The following is a 20,916-nucleotide window of genomic DNA, read 5'->3' as shown; positions in this document are numbered from 1 at the left end:
TGGCAGAATGGACATTGCATTAATTCTGGATGTCAGCCGGCAAATATCCCTCTGTGCATCCTTTATATATAAGACAACGTCTTAAATATGCTCAATGTTAGCAAAATATTATCCCTGTCTTAGCGTATTAATATTATCTGACAGGGTGTCAGACCACGATGCAGCAGCACTATTTATGCTGAGGCAATTGCAGGTTTCAGTATATAACCTGAGTGTGTAAATACAGACTTCAGGATCGCCTCCTGCTTTTTATCAGCAGGTTCCTTCAAGGTGGCCGTATCCTAAGACGGCAGTGCCACCTTTTGACAAACGTGTGAGCGCCTTATCCACCCTAAGGGATATCTCCCAATGTAACCTATCCTCTGGCGGGAAAGGGTACGCCATCAGTAACTTTTTAGAAATTACCAGTTTCTTATCGGGGGAAACCACGCTTCTTTACACACTTCATTCATTCATCTGATGGGGGAACAAAACACTGGCTGTTTTTTCTCCCCAAAAATAAAACCCCTTTTATGTGGTACTTGGGTTCATGTCAGAAAATGCGTAACACATTTTTTCATTGCCGAGATCATGTAACGGATGTTCCTAGTGGATTGTGTATATGTCTCAACCTCGTCGACACTGGAGTCAGACTCCGTGTCGACATCTGTGTCTGCCATCTGAGGTAACGGGCGTTGTTTGAGCCCCTGATGGCCTTTGAGACGCCTGGGCAGACGTGGGCTGAGAAGCCGGCTGTCCCACAGCTGTTACGTCATCCAGCCTTTTATGTAAGGAGTTGACACTGTCGGTTAATACCTTCCACCTATCCATCCACTCTGGTGTCGGCCCCACAGGGGGCGACATCCCATTTATCGGCCTCTGCTCCGCCTCCACGTAACCTTCCTCATCCAACATGTCGACACAGCCGTACCGACACACCGCGCGCACACAGGGAATGCTCTGACTGAGGACAGGACCCCACAAAGTCCTTTGGGGAGACCGAGAGAGAGTATGCCAGCACACACCAGAGCGCTATATAATGCAGGGATTAACACTATAACTGAGTGATTTTTCCCCAAATAGCTGCTTGTATACATATATTGCGCCTAAATTTAGTGCCCCCCCTCTCTTTTTAACCCTTTGTGAAAACTACAGGGGAGAGTCTGGGGAGCTGTCTTCCAGCTGCACTGTGAAGGGAAAATGGCGCCAGTGTGCTGAGGGAGAAGCCCCGCCCCCTTTTCGGCGGACTTTCTCACGCTTTTTCTGCGATACTGGCAGGGGTAATTTTACATCTATATAGCCTCTGGGACTATATATGATGTATATTTTGCCAGCCAAGGTGTTATTTATTGCCCTCAGGGCGCCCCCCCCCCCCAGCGCCCTGCACCCCATCAGTGACCGAAGTGTGAGGTGTACATGAGGAGCAATGGCGCACAGCTGCAGTGCTGTGCGCTACCTTGGTGAAGACCGAAGTCTTCTGCCGCCGATTTTCCGGACCTTCTTCGTGCTTCTGGCTCTGTAAGGGGGACGGCGGCGCGGCTCCGGGAACGAACACCTAGGTCGGGTCCTGCGGTCGATCCCTCTGGAGCTAATGGTGTCCAGTAGCCTAAGAAGCCCAAACTACCACCTGTTAGGTAGGTTCGCTTCTTCTCCCCTTAGTCCCTCGCTGCAGTGAGTCTGTTGCCAGCAGATCTCACTGAAAATAAAAAACCTAAATATACTTTCTTTCTAGGAGCTCAGGAGAGCCCCTAGTGTGCATCCAGCTCACCCGGGCACAAGAATCTAACTGAGGTCTGGAGCAGGGTCTTAGTGGGAGGAGCCAGTGCACACCAGGTAGTCCTAAAGCTTTCTTTAGTTGTGCCCAGTCTCCTGCGGAGCCGCTAATCCCCATAGTCCTTACGGAGTCCCCAGCATCCACTTAGGACGTTAGAGAAAAATTGCATAATGTAGCCCACGGGATGCAAACGCCACTTAAAAATAGCATTAGCTGCCGGGCCAAGCTCAAAAATGCTTCACATTCTGGAGCTTGGCGAGTTTCGCAGTTTACCAACTGCAGTAGAAACTTTTGGTGGCTGCTTTGCAATCACAATAGGAGGAATGCAGCAGATATCTTCAATATCTATTGCAGCCCCCAATACATACATTCAGGGGCTGTTTAATATTTGTGGGCAGCCTCCAAAACCGACTGTTTTCTGAGATGTCTTGCAATTATTATTTGTTAAATAATCTTCATAATACATTTTTTATATTTTAGTATAAACTAAAAATGTTTTATGTATTCATTGACTGAGTCTCCGTTCTTTATTGCATGATAATTTCACAGGGTCCGCAAATTATTACTGATATGACTGTTACTCTACTGTCCTGCTGGTGCTCCTGACCTGCTGTATAGCAGCTAGACATATATTTTATATACAGCACTCTTGGAGCTTTGGAGAGAGAGAAAGTGGAAATGTACAAAGCACCCAGTCATCTTCTGTCATTTATCCAGCACAATGCATGAAATTATACCTGTAGTTAAAAGCATCATTTGCTTTGGGAAAATACCCAAGTTTATCTCTCTCTCCGTGGCTTGATACATCTCCCGGAAAATATCATGTCTCCCTTTCACAATTGACAATGTCTTTGTCTTGGAAACAGGGTAAAAAAGTCACAGTATAACAATGTTAAAAAGGGTGTCCATCTTCCGATGACTTGTCAATACCCTCCTGGTACATTTACTTTGATTTATCATTCACGTTTCTTCCATGCCAGTCAAGGGCGGATTGGGAACTTAGTGTCCCTGGAAAAATATGAAAAGTGGCCTCGTAGTGGCCTCAGCAGAAAGATTGTGTCACAGTGGGTGATCACACCAGTAGGTGAGACATTGTACTGGTAGGCAGAGTCACCACACCAGGGGGACAAGTAGACACATTAAATGATTATTACTACTTAATCCAACAGCAGGGAATTCCAAAGATTAGCACCGACTTGGTAAAAGATCACTATAAAATAGATCATTCTGACTGGGGTCTCATCCATTGTTAAACACCCACTGGTTTCATATTTTTCCTTGCGGTGTAGAAGAAAAAATAAATCACAATGTTTCTGTCTACCATTCCAGTGAGAGATATTCAATACAAGGAGCATCCCAGTGACCATCATACAATACCCACAGCAACCAACCAGGATCTAGCTATCATTTTATGGAATATATTTGATAAATGATAGCTAGAAGCTCATTGGTTGCTTTGGACAACAAACTCTTTAGAAGGTTTGCTACATCTCTCCCTTGCCCAGCTGAGCACATATCAGGCACTTATGGTAGTGCCCAAATCTCAGGTTTTCTCTCGCACCTCCATGTTGTAATGTCGGTAGGACACAATGTTCCATTGAAGCTCCTGATCTGGCATGGCTCATATTAGGCCAAAGAAAAAAGAAAAAAGTAATGTTACAGAACAGTGTTATTAGCTAATAGGGGGATATATTTGGTTACACATATAGAGCCTGATTCTGAGATTTACATAAATCTCTGATGTTTAATGATCTGCACATGAGTAGGCACGGCACTGCACACGTGCAGATCTGGTCCCGCAACATCCTGAGTAACCTCAGGGTTACTAGATGTCCTATGGGGTATGGGTTATTAGGTCGACATGCACTATATCAACATGAACAAGGTCGACATGAGTTTTTTTGACTTTTTTTGGTGTTATTTTCTTTGAAAGGGACGGGGAACCCCAATTAGTGCACCGTGTCCCCTCGCATGGTGAGCAAAGCAAGGACCTCGCTCCACTACTGCTGCACTCGGCACAGGTTACCGTTCCCAATTGTAGCCCATCTGGATCATAAAGTATGAAAAAGTTCAACAAATGAAAAGAATTTAAAAAAACAAAAAAACTCATGTCAAACTTTTTCCATGTCGACCAATCGTGGTTGACCTAATGACTCTCGACTTAAGTCTTGTCAACCTAATGATCGTAAGCCACCCTATGTGCACGCCGATGATCCCGTGCTGACCCTTCAGATGCTGCAGCGCATCACAGAATCCTGGAATACTTTACTTAATTCATCTCATGAAGCGTTTGCATAATTCTGCAGAGGTGCCATTAGCGTCCACCTCTGAATCAGCACCATATTTATATAGAGACAGGAGCGTGATTAGAACTTTGTGCGTCTCAAAGCAACAGTTTTAAGGGGCCCCCAACTCAGATCTCCACAGAGAGAATGGCAGCAGGGACAGAGAGAGAGTGAGTGCCGGCAAAGACATAGGAACATAGATAGGAAGCAGGGACTTAGGGGCAGAAAGAGGCTGCAGGGACATAGAAACAACGAGAGAGGCAGCAGGAACATAGGGACAGATAGAGGCAGCAGGAACATAGGGACACATAGAGGGTCAGCAGGGATTTGGTGAGATACGGTTGGGACAAAGTGAGAGGCAGCAGGGATGTAGGAAGAAATAGAGGCAACAGGAACACAGAGACAGAGAGAGTGGCAGCAGGGACACAGAGAGAGTGTGCTGGCAAATACATAGGGACAGAGATAGGCAGCAGGGACTTAGGTACAGAAAGAGGAAGCAGGGGCATAGAAACAGAGAGAGAGGCAGCAGGGACGTATGGACAAATAGAGAGGCAGCAGGGACGTATGGACAAATAGAGAGGCAGCAGGGACGTAGGGACAGAGAGAGAGGCACCAGGGACGTAGAGAGGGATAGAGAGGCACCAGGGACATAGGGACAGATAGAAAGGCAACAGGGATGTAGGGACAGATCGAGAGGTAATTGCAACCAGGGCCGGCAACAGAAATCTTGGGGCCCGGTACAGTGATATCTCTGGAGCCCCCTTAGATTTTATATACTGTATACACAGTATAAATAACCAAGTTTCACCAGCGGCACTCAGGAATAAAACACACGACAGCCACTTTCAGCCAACATTTCAATGCAGCAGCATTTTCAGGGCATAATATATATATATATATATATATATATATATATATATTGTATACAAACACATACATACACTGAATACTAAATTTGCTGCGCTATATAAGAAACGTAATATACATTTATGCACATATATAAATATATACTGTATATCGGTGCTTCCTCCCCCACACACCCCACAGTCTGTCTCCCTCTCTCCTTCCTCCCACACCCCAGTCTCTCTCTCAATTACTCCAAGCCGCATTCACAGTTTCCCCACCCAATCCCAAAGCCCTATATCCCCTCACCAAGCCACACCTGCGCTGCACTCCCCAGTATCCATGTCCTCACACCACATAGCAGGTACCATACATTGCTCACACCCCACCAGAAGAGGCCGGTGCAGGACACAAGAATACTTGTAGTGGAACTTCAGACATGTCCCGTAAATGCCTGCAACAGAGCTGGACTCGGAAGAGTGGATGCACACTTGTACCACACAGTCACTGTGTGTGAGAGGCTCCTGTCACTCTGAGACCGCACCCACACCGCCTACAGCTCGCTGCCTTACTTGCACAAGATGGCTTACATCCCTTCCGGGCACTAAGCTGCGTATCCTTCGGGCCTGGTACAGGTGTCCCTTTTGACCCATTCATAGGTGCCATTGCAGTGAGATAATGTCATTCACTTCTACAGTCAGTGGTTTTAAAATAATATAATATAAATCCCTCAATACCACACATTTGACTACAACTAATGTCAGGGTTTTATGATTAATACCAAATATTTAGGTTTAGTGGTCCTTTGCTACAGTCACATATCGTATACTCTGCTCTGATACAATGCATGTATTGCACCAGCTAATTCATCAATGACAAGTGGCTACTAAAAGCTTGCAGTGAACTATGTAATGAGGTTACTCACATTGTCAACATAATTGTCATGGCGTTGGAACTTTAATATAATTTTGAAACGAACATTACACACACTGAATTAACAAATTCAAATTACACAGTTCTTATTGTTGCGGGATGTTTGCGTTATACAGATGGAGCAGACTTTAGTGTACATTTTCTGATAAGCGGTCTGCCAAGTAATAATTACTAAAACGAAATGTCAAATGAATAAATGAATGGCCAATTAGATTAGATCCAGCTTTTTGGAGCTGAGCAGCTGGATCGCTTCTGGCTCACATTGAGGCCCTTTGTAGGTTCTAAAGAGGAGCTGTATGCCAGTAATAGACAAAAACCATTTACTATCGTGCCTATTGTCTACCATTGTACTTTTAGGGCCACATATAAGGATTACATTACAGTACAGCTAAAACTACAAGCCATTTAATATGTTATTTCATCAACAGTTATGCTTCCATTGCTTGTAAGTTATACAGTTTTTATAATGTGTTCTTTTAAGCAAACAATCTAGGGGTTAAGAATGAGTCTAAATGCTGTACTGAGAAAATCAGTGTTTATGGAATGCAGCACATTTTATGTAGACACTCTACTTGGATAGCTTCATTATAATTGTATAACATGTTTGGTGCACATATTTGAAGCTGCATATCTAGCACAATTCATCGCCAACGTTTTTAAGCTGTACATCACATTGATACTACAACGTACTTTCCTCTGAATCCAAGGCCTGATTACAAAGGCTGGATCACAAAATAAACTCGGAAAACTGATAAGTGTTTGTTTATGAAGTGTGGAAGTGAAGAGAGCAGGGATCCTGAAATTGAAGGACATCTTTAAAAGGAGAGAATATGAGGTGGGAGGAAATGAAACTTCAGAGCAGCTGTCAGTAAGACAGGGAAGGTTCCATAAGAGGGCAGTGTCTCAAACTGAAAGTACATTGAACAGCATGGGGAGGAAAGGGGATGGATCCATAGTGTTGAAAGCAGCAGTGATGTCCAGTAGGACTAGGAGGGAGTGCTTTTCCTGGGATGTCAGCCAAAAAGTTATAGTCATTTTTGTTACAGCAGTCTCTCGAGAAGATTGATATCCACAATATGAAAACAGGCAAAATCTAAATGTGCCGACGGTCATGTGGGAAAGTGGCTGGTTGTTTTTTGGCAGATTACCTATCCTATTCCAGTAATAATGCACAATCTGGTTTCATATACATGGCAAGCACAGAAACAGGAGGCGTATCCTTCAGTAGTTGGGAGGAATTAAAACATTCATGTTAAAGAGAGTAAGTATGAATAAGTAAGCAAGTATCAAAGTAACCTGGTTCCAAATAGGTAACCAACATTATAAATCAGTATGGATTACAGTAGAGATCTGTGCTAAATGGCTTCTATCATATGCAGAAGTGCATTACACAGATATTATCTGCAAGCTGGCACTGACTACACAGTATATGATCAGACGGATATCCACAAAGGACTTGGTCAAGCTGCTCCATTATGTATTTGACTACAATTATTTTCTGTTTACTATGCAATCATAAAAGAGGAAACAATTATATAGCATTCAGAGTTTTATTCAAACCAATAAACAGCATAGTATAATAGCACAGGTGGCTAGCATCACTGGGAGCAGCACATTAGCCACACAGAAGTAGTGTATTATACGGAAGGGCATCTGTGCAGCCATTGATGTTGCTTTAGTTGACAGCACTCCAATTTCTATCCTGCAGTAGATTCAGAATGGCAGCCAACTACAGCACCATATAGGAAACAAAGCCCTCATGCACCAATAACATCCCACGGTGACAGCAAGGAGATCAGGAGCAGCGAGAAGGTGGTGTTAGGAAAAACGTCCAAGCCACTCTGCTAAACTGCACTTTATGTTAATGAATCAAGACTAGATGACACATGCATACTACAAAGCATGCACTGTTGGAAGGTAGGGAAGCTGGTCCTGAAAGGGGATGAAAAATACATTAACAACCTACTGCCTGCAGTGTGGAAAACATTCCCTTTTCCTGGGTGCTACTATACCACCCCATTACTGATGAAAGTATTTGTGATCATCATCAGCCAATGTTCCATGTTGTGTCCTGCACTGAATAAGCATGTGCAACCAATTTATAGGCAGGGTAAGAAATGAAATAAGACTATCACAAGATAATAGCAGAATCTAATAGCCCAAGACCCAACGTCTGGGAAAGAAGGGTCAAAATTAATGACCATAGCTTTTGTAGTGTACTGAGCAACAATGCAAAAAAAACCTCCACACCTATTGCATGAGCAGTTCATAATAAGGCAGGCCAACGTTGGGGACTGAAATAGGAATAGAAAACATACTACAGATGAATCGACCATTTTCCATAAACAATATCATCACTAAAAGAAATGCTATAATGGATTAATGCTATGAATAATAGAATGGAAGGTCAGAATCAAATAATAACTATCATAGACATGAAAAATCAATTTGAGGCAATATCTGCAGTCCAAAAATTAAGCCAGAAGCTAATCAAAGTGCAATGGGGCAGATGTATTAAGCCTGCAGAAGTGATAAAGAAGTGATAAGTGCAAGGTGATAACGCACCAGACAATTAGCTCCAATATGTAAAATGACAGGAGTTGATTGGTTGGTATGTTATCACCTTTCACTTATCACTGCTTTATCACTTCTCCAGGCTTAATACATCTGCCCAAATGTACACAAGCAGGTTAATACTATAGGCAACAGTTTTCTGGAGGACAACATTGAAATTTTACAAACAAGAGAGCTGTGTAGCAATGGATCACCTGGCTCATATACAACTGTAAAGAAAATAGACCAACAAGCAGAACTCTAAATTGTGAAATTACTCTTTTAGAATTTTACAGTTATACTTCATCTTAATAACGGATGCATTCACTACAAATGAGATGACAGAAGCAGACCGAATATTTTAGCATTCTAAGGCAATCACATCGGTGAAAAGAGACAACTAACTGCTATATAGCGCCCCAATATAATATATATACACATAAATATCAATAACTAATTTAATATTAACCTGGAAGACTGCGCATCCGTGAACACTATGTGTGGTGTTAACAGGATAAAGGAAAAGAGATTACGGCTGCGCTGTGTTCCAGGAAATAAGTTGAACGATGAGAGCCAACAGATTAAATTATATAGATTTATTGATAGTAAAACCACATATATGACCTTATAAAATCTAATAAAAAAACACCTCTAAATGCTCCGTTTATAGGAGTCTGGTGAACATATATTAGCATTTGTTATAAATAAGGATGATGTCCATAGTTCACAAAGCACTAATAATTGCTAGGCTAATAGCCGGCAAATAGAATTCAGGTGCAGTCCCGGAGTGTAACAAGCTGAATTTAGTTGAAATAAAACGGCTGGCAAGTGAATAACACGCTGCAGTCCCGGAATTATAAGTGTGTAATATCACTAAATCTGAGATTACTGTTTTACCTCTCGAATGGGCTGGCGGCGGGCCGAGCGTCCTCGGCCAGATGTCCTGCAGTGCCCACTTGTGCTGTGCAGCGTAGTAGAGGTAAAGGTGACCACCGGGATATTGAGAGTGATTCCAGCAATGTATTGCAGAGCAGCAGCCAGCGGCAGTAAGGAAGCTTGAAAACACTCACGCTGGAACAATGCAAGCTGTGTGTTGTAATGACACCTGGATAGAGGTGAGCTGAGAGCGGAGTCCTAACGCGTTTTGTCACGCTCCACGTGACTTTGTCAAAGGTACCTTTGACAAAGTCACGTAGAGCGTGACGAAACGCGTTAGGACTCCGCTCTCAGCTCACCTCTATCCAGTGCTTTGTGAACTATGGACATCATCCTTATTTATAACAAATGCTAATCACATCGGTGAGGCTGGCCTTTAATAAGGCGAAGAAAACTCCACTAAGTAGATGTAGGCAGAGGAAAGGATACTGGGGAAAATCTAGGCAATGCGTATTTTACACATGTATATGCAAAGATAATGTTTTATTTCAAAGCTCTTATTAAAAGTTAGTTTCAGAGTGCAGTTCATTCAATGCTCAAGAGGTAACAAAACCAAGCTCCACTGGTCCAGTGTAGAGAGCCACAGCAATGCTAGTGCAGGCAAGGCTCTTGCATGTAATGTATAAGGTACTTCTAGAAAGGAGTTTTTTTTTCCAGATTTTCACTGAAGGCCATCCAATATGCTGCTATACTGTAGGAAGCACTATCTGTCCCAAAGACCATACTGCCAGCGAAAACAATGTACTGAAAATGGGAGAGGGGGTGTATAGTCTTGAAAGGCCTAAAATCTTGAGGTCCAGTATACCAAATGACCATATAACAATCTTGAATGTTCGCTAATTTGCAATGTGCTGAGCAGTACCTATAATGAACAGATGATTATCCTTATGTGCTTACCCACAATTATCAATCTCTAATATATGTAAATAAAAAGGTAAAAGTTGTCCACTACAGCTTGCAATCTATTTAGTATTACTGTGCAAATGATGCAACTGGAAACAGAGAGAGTTGGAGTGGAAGTTCATTAAAGAGAAGTGCAGGTCAAAGATGTCAAGTGCATCTAGAGATATGGGCATAAATAATTGACACAGTTCTAACATAAATGGAAAGTGAAGGTTTAGGAACATTACTCAGTGTAAGTTATGCAGAGCACAAAAGTCGACTGTACATGTGCAGAGTCCTTTTACAGATTCAAGAAATGACCCTGGGCTGCATAGTTTATAAATAGAAGAATTAGAGGAACAGCAACAGAGTTTATCAACGTATCTTTAAATTGCGTAAAAACCCATGCAACCGCATTTGGCACTTGTTTGCAACATTCACAGTGCACCCCTCTTAATACTGTATGTAACATACTGTAATACTGAAGGTCAGGCTAGTTCAAAAGAACGTGTCATTTCATCCAAATGATTTCTTGGGGCTTTGTATGTGTGTTTGTTTAATACATCTCAGAGAACACAAATTTCAAGACAATGTCTCCTATAAATAACTCTAGGGAAGGGTTCCACTTTGAAAAATGGCCAGAGGTTCTCTCTGAAGAAAGCTAATGCGAACTTGGAAAGGGCAATTAAATTGTCAGAATTAACAAATTTGTTTTTAACTAGAAGATAGCCAGAAGTATAGTCTTCAGGCTTGTATTGATCGACAGAACAGAGAACATTTGTCTTCAGGTATTTACACTGCCACCTTCACATTAGAGGCTGCTTTAGATCCCATCAATCCAAATACAAAAGACTGCTCTACGTTTAACATCTGCAAAGTCTTACAGTATCAGTATCAGATACTAGCAATGTTCTTTCCAACACTTCTACACATTACTAATACAAACACCCAGATTCTAATATTGCCTTAGAGCAGTGATTTTCAACCTTTTTTTACTCGCGGCACACGGAACAATATTTTAAAATTGCCAAGGCACACCATCAGTTCCCAACAGAAAAAAAAACAAAAAACACACATTGGCCCTCACAGTAAAAAAAAAATCCATACATTGGCCTACACAGAAAAAGCAATCACATCGCTCCCCACATAAATCATGTTGCTCCCTACATAAATCCTATTGCTCCCCACATAAATCAATCACATTGCTCCCCACATAAATCATGTTGCTCCCCACATAAATCAATCACATTTCTCCCCACATAAATCCTATTGCTCCCTACATGAATTATTCACATTGCTCCCCCCATAAATCCTATTGCTCCCCACAGGAGAAATAACATAACAAATATTTGCCCCTACCGGTCAGCTGACCTCCTCCCTATTCCTCAGTGGCGGGGGTTGTTCATAGTGGAGTGCTGCAAATACTGAGCAGCGGGCGGGCAGACAGGTGTGGATGTGGGTTGGCAAGGAAAACTGTGTATGCAGGCAGGAACTGGAAGTTGTGTATGTAGGAGGGTGGGCTGGCTGGGTGGTGAGATGCAGCGGCCGTGACCTATGATATCACACTGCCGCGTCATCAAGGCATAGGTCACGGCCAGAGCATGACTGATCCTCTAAGAAGAGCCCGGGCCAACAGTTCACTCTAAAGGTGCAGGAAGCTGCTCTGGCTCCGTGGCACACCTTGCAACTGGTCGCGGCACACTAGTGTGCCACGGCACACTGGTTGAAAAAGCCTGCCTTAGAGGGTAAGAGCGTGTATCCAACAAATCCCTGTATTCTATACAGACCACTAAAACAATACATATACATCACTATAGAATTTAAAATAATCATTAAAAAAAAATAAATAATTATTCACATATGGACATATATTTGTATAAGAAATGATGATCAAGTAACTGTATGATTCCAATGACAAATAATGAACCTATATGCCTTTGCATGACTCCAATACACAGCATTGTATTTACTGGCTAACAAGCTTGTTACATATACACACTGGTAGCATTTTAAGCTTTATCAGGTTTCTTAAAAATATGCAGTTTTACAATCAGGTTTGCAGGTGTTATGGCTGAATGGGTTTATACAATCCTATCTCCTGTATTTCATTTGCTTCAGATAAAAGAGCATTTGTCAGCTTGATACACATATTGCTAGCAACAGCAAATAACCACCACTAAACTAGTATTGATTCCACTTACATTGAAGATATATCATAGGCAATATCACTCCACTAACACCAGCCAGTTCTAGCAATGGCAGCAGGTGTGTGTCTTTGTACATTTAATTACAAAATGTCTTTGTTCACTGTACAGAAATATTACATACTTTCAAATGTAATTTTCTGGTTTTCTAGCGAGAGTCAAAGGTATCAGTTTTACATAACACAAGAATACGTAACACATGAAAGACCCATTTCAAAGGGAAACCCCTGAATCTTGGCATAATGATGTTGCTCTTTGCACACCGAAAATAGGATTTTAAATTACCTACCGGTAATCCTTTTCTCGTAGTCCGTAGAGGATGCTGGGGTCCACATAAGTACCATGGGGTATAGACTGGTCCTCTAGGAGCCACTGGCACTTTAAGAGTTTAATAGTGTGGGCTGGCTCCTCCCTTTTTGTCCCTCCTACCAGACTCGGTCTAGAAACTGTGGCTGTGGAGACGGACAACTTAGAGAGAAGGATTTTACACAGATAGTGGCGAGATTCACACCAGCTCACACAACAAGGCAAAACAAGCTAACCAGCTTGAAAACTCAGCAACAGCTGAATAACATTACTGAACCAAGTAACAACGCAGTACATAACAAAGAACAAAGCAGTACTGACCAAGTAACCACTGCAGCATAACGAAGCGCTGGGCGGGCGCCCAGCATCCTCTACGGAGTACGAGAAAAGGATTTACCGGTAGGTAATTCAAATCCTATTTTCTCTTACCTCCTAGAGGATGCTGGGGTCCACATTAGTACCATGGGGATGTACCAAAGCTCCCAGAACAGTAGGGAGAGCGCGCGGGCTCCTGCAGAACTGATTGACCAAACTTCAGGTCCTCAGAGGCCAAAGTATCAAACTTATAGAACTTAGCAAACGTTTTCGACCCTGACCAAGTAGCCGCTCGGCAAAGTTGTAAAGCCAAGACCTCCCAGGCAGCCGCCCAGGAAAAATCCACCTTACGAGTAGAGTGGGCCTTAACAGATTTTGGGCACAGCAATCCTGCCATAGAATAAGTGTGCTGAATAGTGAACCTGATCCAGCGAGAAATTGAGTGCTTAGAATCAGGACACCCAAGTTTCTTGGGATCATACAGGACAAACAGTCTGATTTTCTGTGACGAGCAGTCCTCTTCACATAGATCTTCAAAGCCCTCACAACATCCAAGGACTTTGATGTAATTGAGGACTCAGTAGCTACTGGCACCACAATAGGTTGGTTGATCTGAAAAGCCGACACAACCTTTGGAAGGAACTGCTGACGCGTCCTGAGCTCAGCTTTATCTTCATGGAAGATTAAGCAGGGTCTTTTACAGGACAAAGCCCCCAATTTCGACACACGTCGAACAGAAGCTAAGGCCAACAAAGTGACAGCCTTCCACGTGAGAAACTTGACCTCCGCCTCCTGTAAAGGCTCAAACCAATCCGATTGCAGGAAATGCAACACCACGTTAAGATACCAGGGTGCCGTCTGCGCCAAAAAGGGAGGCTGGATGTGCAAAACCCCTTTCAAGAAGTCTGAATCTCAGGGAGTGCAGCCAATTGTTTCTGGAAGAAAATGGATAAAGCCGAAATCTGGACCTTTATGGATCCCAAACGCAGGCCCAGATCCACACCTGCTTGCAGGAAAAGGAGAAACCATCCAAGTTGAAACTCCACCGTAGGAAACCTCTTGGATTCACACCAAGACACATAATTTTCCCAAATGCGATGGTAATGTTTAGACGTTACTCATTTCCTAGCCTGTATCAGGGTAGGAATAACCTTGCTCGGAATACCCTTCCGGGCTAAGATCTGGCGTTCAACCTCCATGCCGTCAAACGTAGCCGCGGTAAGTCTTGATAAGCAAATGGCCCCTGTTGCAGAAGATCCTCGCGAAGACGAAGATGCCTCAGATCTTCCAGCAATAAGTCCAGAAAATCTGCGTACCAAGATCTCCTTGGCAAGTCCAGTGCAATGAGAATTGCCTGAACCCTTGTTCTCTTTATGAGTTTTAGAACTCTTGGAATGAGAGAAGTGGAGGGAACACATACACTGACTTGAACACCCACGGTGTTACCAGGGCATCCACCGCCACTGCTTGTGGGTCTCTTGACCTGGAACAGTACCTCCGAAGTTTCTTGTTGAGATGTGAGGCCATCATGTCTATTTGAGGCACGCCCCAAAGACTGGTCACCTCTGTGAACACTTCTGGATGGAGGCCCCATTCTCCTGGATGGAGATCATGCCTGCTGAGGAAGTCTGCTTCCCAGTTGTCCACTCCTGGAAGGAAGATTGCTGACGGCGTCACTGCGTGCTTTTCTGCCCAGAGGAGGATTCTTGTTACTTCTGACATAGCAGCTCTGCTCTTTGTTCCTCCCTGTCGGTTTATGTAGGCCACCATCGTCACATTGTCTGACTGTACTTGAATGGCCTGATTTTGCAGAAGATGTGCCGCTTGGAGAAGACCGTTGTATACGGCTCTCAGTTCCAGAATGTTTATTGGAACAATGGATTCCAGACTTGACCACCTTCCTTGGAAGGATTCCCCTTGAGTGACTGCGCCCCAACCCCTGAGACTTGCATCCATGGTTAGAAGGATACAGTTCTGAACCCCAAACCTGCGGCCCTCCAGAAGGTGAGGCATTTGAAATCCTTGCTTTCAGCGACAGACGTATCCGCTGGTGCATGTGTAGGTGAGATCCCGACCACTTGTCTAGGAGATCCAGTTGGAAAGATCGAGCATGAAATCTTCCGTACTGTAGAGGCTCGTAGGAGGCAACCATCTTCCCCAGAAAGAGGAATGCACTGATGAACCGATACCCGGGTAGGCTACAAGACATTCCGGACCATTGATTGTATTCACCAACGCTTTTTCCACCGGTAGAAACACCCTCTGTACTTCCGTGTCGAGGATCATCCCCAGGAAAGACGATCTCTTTTTCGGCTCCAAATGCGACTTTGGAAGGTTCAGGATCCAACCATGTTCCCGGAGCAGATGAGTCGTGAGAGCAATGGACTGCAACAACTTCTCCCTGGACGATGCGTTTATCAGCAAATCGTCCAGATATGGAATTATGTTCACTCCCCGTCTGCGGAGGAGAACCATCATCTCTGCCATCACCTTTGTGTACACCCTTGGTGCCGTGGAGAGACCGAATGGCAGTGCCTGGAACTGATAGTGATTGTCTAACAGTGCAAATCTGAGCTAAGTCTGATGCGGCGGCCAAATCGGAATGTGGAGGTACGCATCCTTAATATCTAGGGATACCAGAAACTCTCCCTCCTCCAGACCTGAGAACACCGCTTTCAGAGACTCCATTTTGAATTTGAACTCCCTCAGATAAGGGTTTAACGATTTCAAGTTCAAAATCGGTCTGACCGAACCATCCGGTTTCGGTACCACGAAAAGGTTTGAATAGTAACCCTTGTGTTGCATATGAGGTGGAACTGGAACAATGACCGCTGACCTTTCCAATTTTTGGATGGCTTCCTGTAGGATAGCCCTTTCTGTCAGTAAAGCTGGCAAGCCTATTTGGAAGAATCGGTGAGGTGGGAGTTTTTGAAAGTCCAGTCTGTATCCCTGGGACACAATATCCTGTATCCAGGCCAGACGACACCAAGATGTGGCTGAAACGTCTGAGTCTCGCCCGCACCAGCCCGTTCTCCAGGCTGTGTGGACCACCGTCATGTTGAGGATTTAGAGGAACCAGAAGCAGGCTTCTGGTCCTGGGAACCTGCAGGTGCAGGCTTCTTGGATTTTGCCCAACCAACTCTAAAGAAGGTGGTAGGAGGCCTGGACTTTTTCGTCTTAGCGGTCCGAAAGGACTGCGATGTAGATGAAGAAAAGGGTTTCTTTGTAGGAGTAGTAGATGAGGGAAGAAAGGGTGACTTACCCGTGGTTGCTGTGGAAATCCACGCATTCCAACGCTTCCCCAAATAGAGCCTGACCTGTGAAGGGTAGGTTCTCCACACTTCTCCTGGATTCCGCATCTGCAGACCATTGGCGTAGCCAGAGTCCCCTGCAAGCTGAGACAGCCATGGAAGATATCCTTGAATTCAGCGTACCCAGGTCCTTCATGGACTCCACCATGAAACCAGCAGAATCCTGTATGTTACGTAAAAACAGTTCAATGTCACTTCTTTCCATTGTATCTAAGTCTTCTAGTAACGTGCCTGACCACTTAACTATAGCTTTAGAAATCCATGCACAGGCAATAGTGGGCCTTAACGCCACTCCTGAAGCAGTGTATATGGATTTGAGCGCTGTGTCAATTTTACGATCAGCCGGTTCTTTTAATGCGGTAGATCCAGGGACAGGTAAAACCACCTTTTTTGACAGTCTGGAGACAGATACGTCAACTATGGGTGGGTTTTCCCATTTTTTTTTCTATCCTCCTTAGGGAAGGGAAAAGCAACTAGAATCCTTTTTAGGATCTGGAATTTTTTCTCCGGGTTTTCACAGGATTTTTCAAATAGAGCGTTTAATTCTTTAGACGCAGGGAAGGTTAGCGAGGCTTTCTTATGGTCTGTGAAGTAAGCCTCCTCAACCTGCTCAGGTGGTGTGTCAGTAATGTTTAACACATCCCTAATGGCCTCAATCATGAGCTGCACCCCCTTTGCAAGGGATGCCGCCCCCTCAGCACATCCCCATCACCATCTGCCGTGTCAGAGTCAGTATCCGTGTCAGCTTGCATAATCTGTGCAAGTGCACGTTTCTTTGGGTATATGCTAGGGCAGGCATGTCCAAACTGCGGCCCTCCAACTGTTGAGAAACTACACATCCCAGCATGCCCTGACACAGGTTTAGCATTCTCTGACAACAAAACTGTGTCAGGGCATGCTGGGATATGTACTTTCACAACAGCTGGAGGGCCGCAGTTTGGACATGCCTGTGCTAGGGGATTTAGAAGGAATAGGAACAGAACCTGACCAAACTGCCACAGAATTCTTTAAAACCTGAGTTTCAGTCTCAGTATGAGCCACCCTAGTAGAAATCTGAGATAGCATTCCCTTAATTGAAGTCAGCCATTCTGGCTCACATATAGAAGCCTGAGACAAGACATTACATTTCTGGGTACATGGAATGGATTCCTCTGGAGAAGAAACCTCCTCTGCAGCATAAGACACAGAGTCCCTGGACATGGCTATGTGAGAGAACATACACCCCCACACACACACACAGGAAAATGTCAGACACAGTTTCCCCCCCCCCCCCAAGTTTCTTCAGAGAAACACAGAGCTTGGAGCCAGCCCACACAGAGCGCTTCAATAGGTAGATATAAACCAAATACTTGGCGCTGACTGTGTACCCTTAAAAGACTACACAGTCATTTACAGTCTCCGTCCCCCCCTTCCCTCTTGTAACACCCTGGTACATCACTGGATAGCTGGAGTTGTGTGGAGGGACAGCACTCCCGGTCAGCGTCGCTGTAGGTGTATCTGCAGGGAGAAAATGGCGCTGGAAGCCGCTGGGTCCGCTCTGAGGAGAAGCTCCGCCCCTTGAACATGGCGTGTCTTCTCGCTTTCAAATCTTTATACTGGCCTGAGGTATGGGCTAGCAGCGTTACCGAGGTCCCTGACAGCCTCGAGTGACCAGTGAAGGGTATTCGCGCTGGCTCAGGGTGCCCCTCATAGCGCCGCAATGTGTACAGCTGAGCTCTCCGGAGCACAGTTAGTACTGCGCTCCTACCCTGTTGCCGCCATTCACACCAGCTCCCCGCTTGATGGGTCACCGGTGACGCACTCACCATCGGAATCTTCTGGCTCTGTTAGGGGGTGGCGGCATGCTGCGGGAGTAAGCGGTCGCCTCGGGCGGCTAACGATCATCACCCTCAGGAGCTCCTGTCAGCGGAGATAGTTGCCAATAACCTCTCAGGGTTGGACACTACTCCTCCCCCCCCCCTAAGTCCCACAAAGTAGGGAGGCTGTTGCCAGCAGCCTCCCTGTGCCTAACTATAAGAAAAATAATAAAACTAGAAAAACTCCTATGGAGCTCCCCTAGCTGTGACCGGCTCCTCCGGGCACATTTTCTAAACTGAGTCTGGTAGGAGGGGCATAGAGGGAGGAGCCAGCTCACACTATTAAACTCTTAAAGTGCCAGTGCCTCCTAGTGGACCCGTCTATACCCTATGGTACCTAATGTATACCCCAGCATCCTCTAGGACGTAAGAGAAATATTGGATGGTTGTGTCTTTCAAGGTATATGCTACTGCTCACATACACAAGTGGTAGCATCTTAGCACTGATGCTTAACAAACAAGAGTTTTCCTTGTGCTAGTTTGGCAAAAAGAACAGAGTAAATCCGAAACCGCACATCTCCAACAAACATAGCGGTATGCCTCTCATCTCTTACATACACTGCCACAAATCTTTCACGTGGTACCCAGCATTGCCAATACCTACTATTCTTTTAACTATTCTCTGCCCCTTTTTCAGATTTCCATTAACCCTCATACACAAACTCAAAAGTTCCAAAAACCACTTGCCATCTACTTGCTACACTACAACCTGCTATGGCCATTCACCACCTTATTTGATCCCTATGCTCTACAGGCAAAGATATGCAATAAACAGCAAAACCATATTATTGGACAGCAATGGTAATAGGATACACATATACTGCATACTGCGCAGATGTAGCACATATTACGAAATTACATACACATTTGGCTACATGTTATAAGATAAGATCTTACTGGTAGCTAATAAATTGGACCAATATGACTACTATACTGACAGTAGCTGGCTTTATATATCGCATGCGGTACTTACCCTGTCACAGTCCTATTGGTGAGCTTTACCCTTTTCTGTTATGTATTACTGTTTTGTGGCCGGGGTGCTGGTCTCTTCCAAGTGCTGCTGGGATTTCTAAGTGTGAGTTGGAAAACAGCAAAAAGCAGGAGCTGGAAGCCGAGTGAAAAGGAGGAGCAGTGAGCTGGAACAACTGCAACTGCTAAGTGGAGTATAGGTGCCGCAGGAGAGAGTACTACGGCTGCATGAAAGTGAAGGACCAAGAACCGCACAAAGATAGATAAGTATAAGCCAGCTTAATTATTGTATAAGTGATATTGCTTGTCTTCTATTTTTTATTTTTGCTGCTTTTTCTTTGAATGTAACAGGGAGTTAGACCTTGCAAACAATATGGGAGGGGCTGTGATTGAGGACCTCACTCAGTGCATGTCGTGCAAGATGTATGCACACCTGGAGCTACCGGCCCAGTGTGAATAAATCTGCACGAGGTGTGTGCGAACGGTTGCCCTGGAAGCCCAGGTAACTGATCTAGAGCAAACCGTTACGCGACTGAGGGAGATTCACAATCTCGAGCGTAGTTTAGACAGAACGGTGGAGGAGTTGCGGGAGGGGTCACTGGTAGAAGAGGATGATGATCAGGTAGCCAGTTGGGTCACAGTTAGAAGGAAGAAAAAGAGGGGGAGGCACGACATCTCCGAACTATCAAACCCGAACAAATTTGCCCGATTGGACGAGGAATCGGAGGATGATAGTGAAGAAATGACGGTGACGGAGGAGACTGCTCCCTCTAGCATCCAGAGGTGCGGTCCCTCTGGCGCGGTTGGGATAAAAGATAGAGAGGTACCTAGTCAAATGGTGGTGGTAGGGGATTCTATCATCAGGAAGGCAGATAGGGCAATCTGCTACCGGGACCGTGATCGCCGTACAGTCTGTTGTCTCCCGGGTGCTCGGGTACGGCACATCGCGGACCGGGTAGATAGATTGTTGGGAGGGGCTGGCAAAGACCCGGCGGTCTTGGTGCACGTTGGCACCAATGACAAAGTTAGCGGAAGGTGGGATGTCCTTAAGAAAGACTATAGGGACTTAGGAAAGAAACTGAAGGCAAGGACATCTAAGGTAATATTCTCAGAATTATTACCCGTGCCACGCGCTAGTCCAGGGAGGCAGAGGGAGATTAGGGAGGTAAATGTGTGGCTTAGGGATTGGTGCAGGAAAGAGGGGTTTGTGTTCCTGGAACACTGGGCGGACTTCTCAGTCAGGCGCCATCTCTTTTGTCGTGACGGATTGCACCTGACTGAGGAGGGGGCAGCGGTGCTGGGGGGAAGGATGGTTAGAAGGTTGGAGGAGATTTTAAACTAGGAGCCTGGGGGGAGGGTTTAGCTAGAAACTACGGGTCATGCAGTGAGAATAGTGGGGATGGCGGTAGTAAACGAAATGGGGGAGAAGTTGGGGGGAGGGTAAGAGCAGGCAGTAAGGTCACTAACATGGGTACTAAAAGGGATTTTACCAAAGCACTAACCAATGACGATTACAGGTCATCCTTGCCACATAAGGTGAAAGATGTCCCTAACGCAAGGGAAAATACTGATCTTAGCTGTATGTATGTAAACGCCAGAAGCATTACTGGTAAAAAGGGTGAACTAGAAATACTTGCAGCAAGCAAACAGTATGATATTATAGGCATTACTGAAACTTGGTGGGATGAATCTCATGATTGGACAGTCAATCTAGAGGGCTATACACTGTTTAGGAGAGACAGACTAAATAAAAAGGGTGGAGGGGTGTGT

General features: G+C 44.7%; 1 protein-coding gene across 2 annotated transcripts in view; it reads right to left on the bottom strand.

The window, feature by feature from the left end:
* The window catches only part of LRBA (LPS responsive beige-like anchor protein), a 1,108,277-nt gene that overhangs the window by 395,655 nt on the left and 691,706 nt on the right, over window positions 1-20,916 (bottom strand). The gene's annotated exons all lie outside the window — the stretch shown is intronic.

The sequence above is a fragment of the Pseudophryne corroboree genome, chromosome 1, assembly GCF_028390025.1.
Source record: "Pseudophryne corroboree isolate aPseCor3 chromosome 1, aPseCor3.hap2, whole genome shotgun sequence".
Taxonomy (NCBI): Eukaryota; Metazoa; Chordata; class Amphibia; order Anura; family Myobatrachidae; genus Pseudophryne; species Pseudophryne corroboree.
Note: the sequence above shows the minus strand (reverse complement) of the source record. Positions and strands in the feature narration are given on the sequence as shown.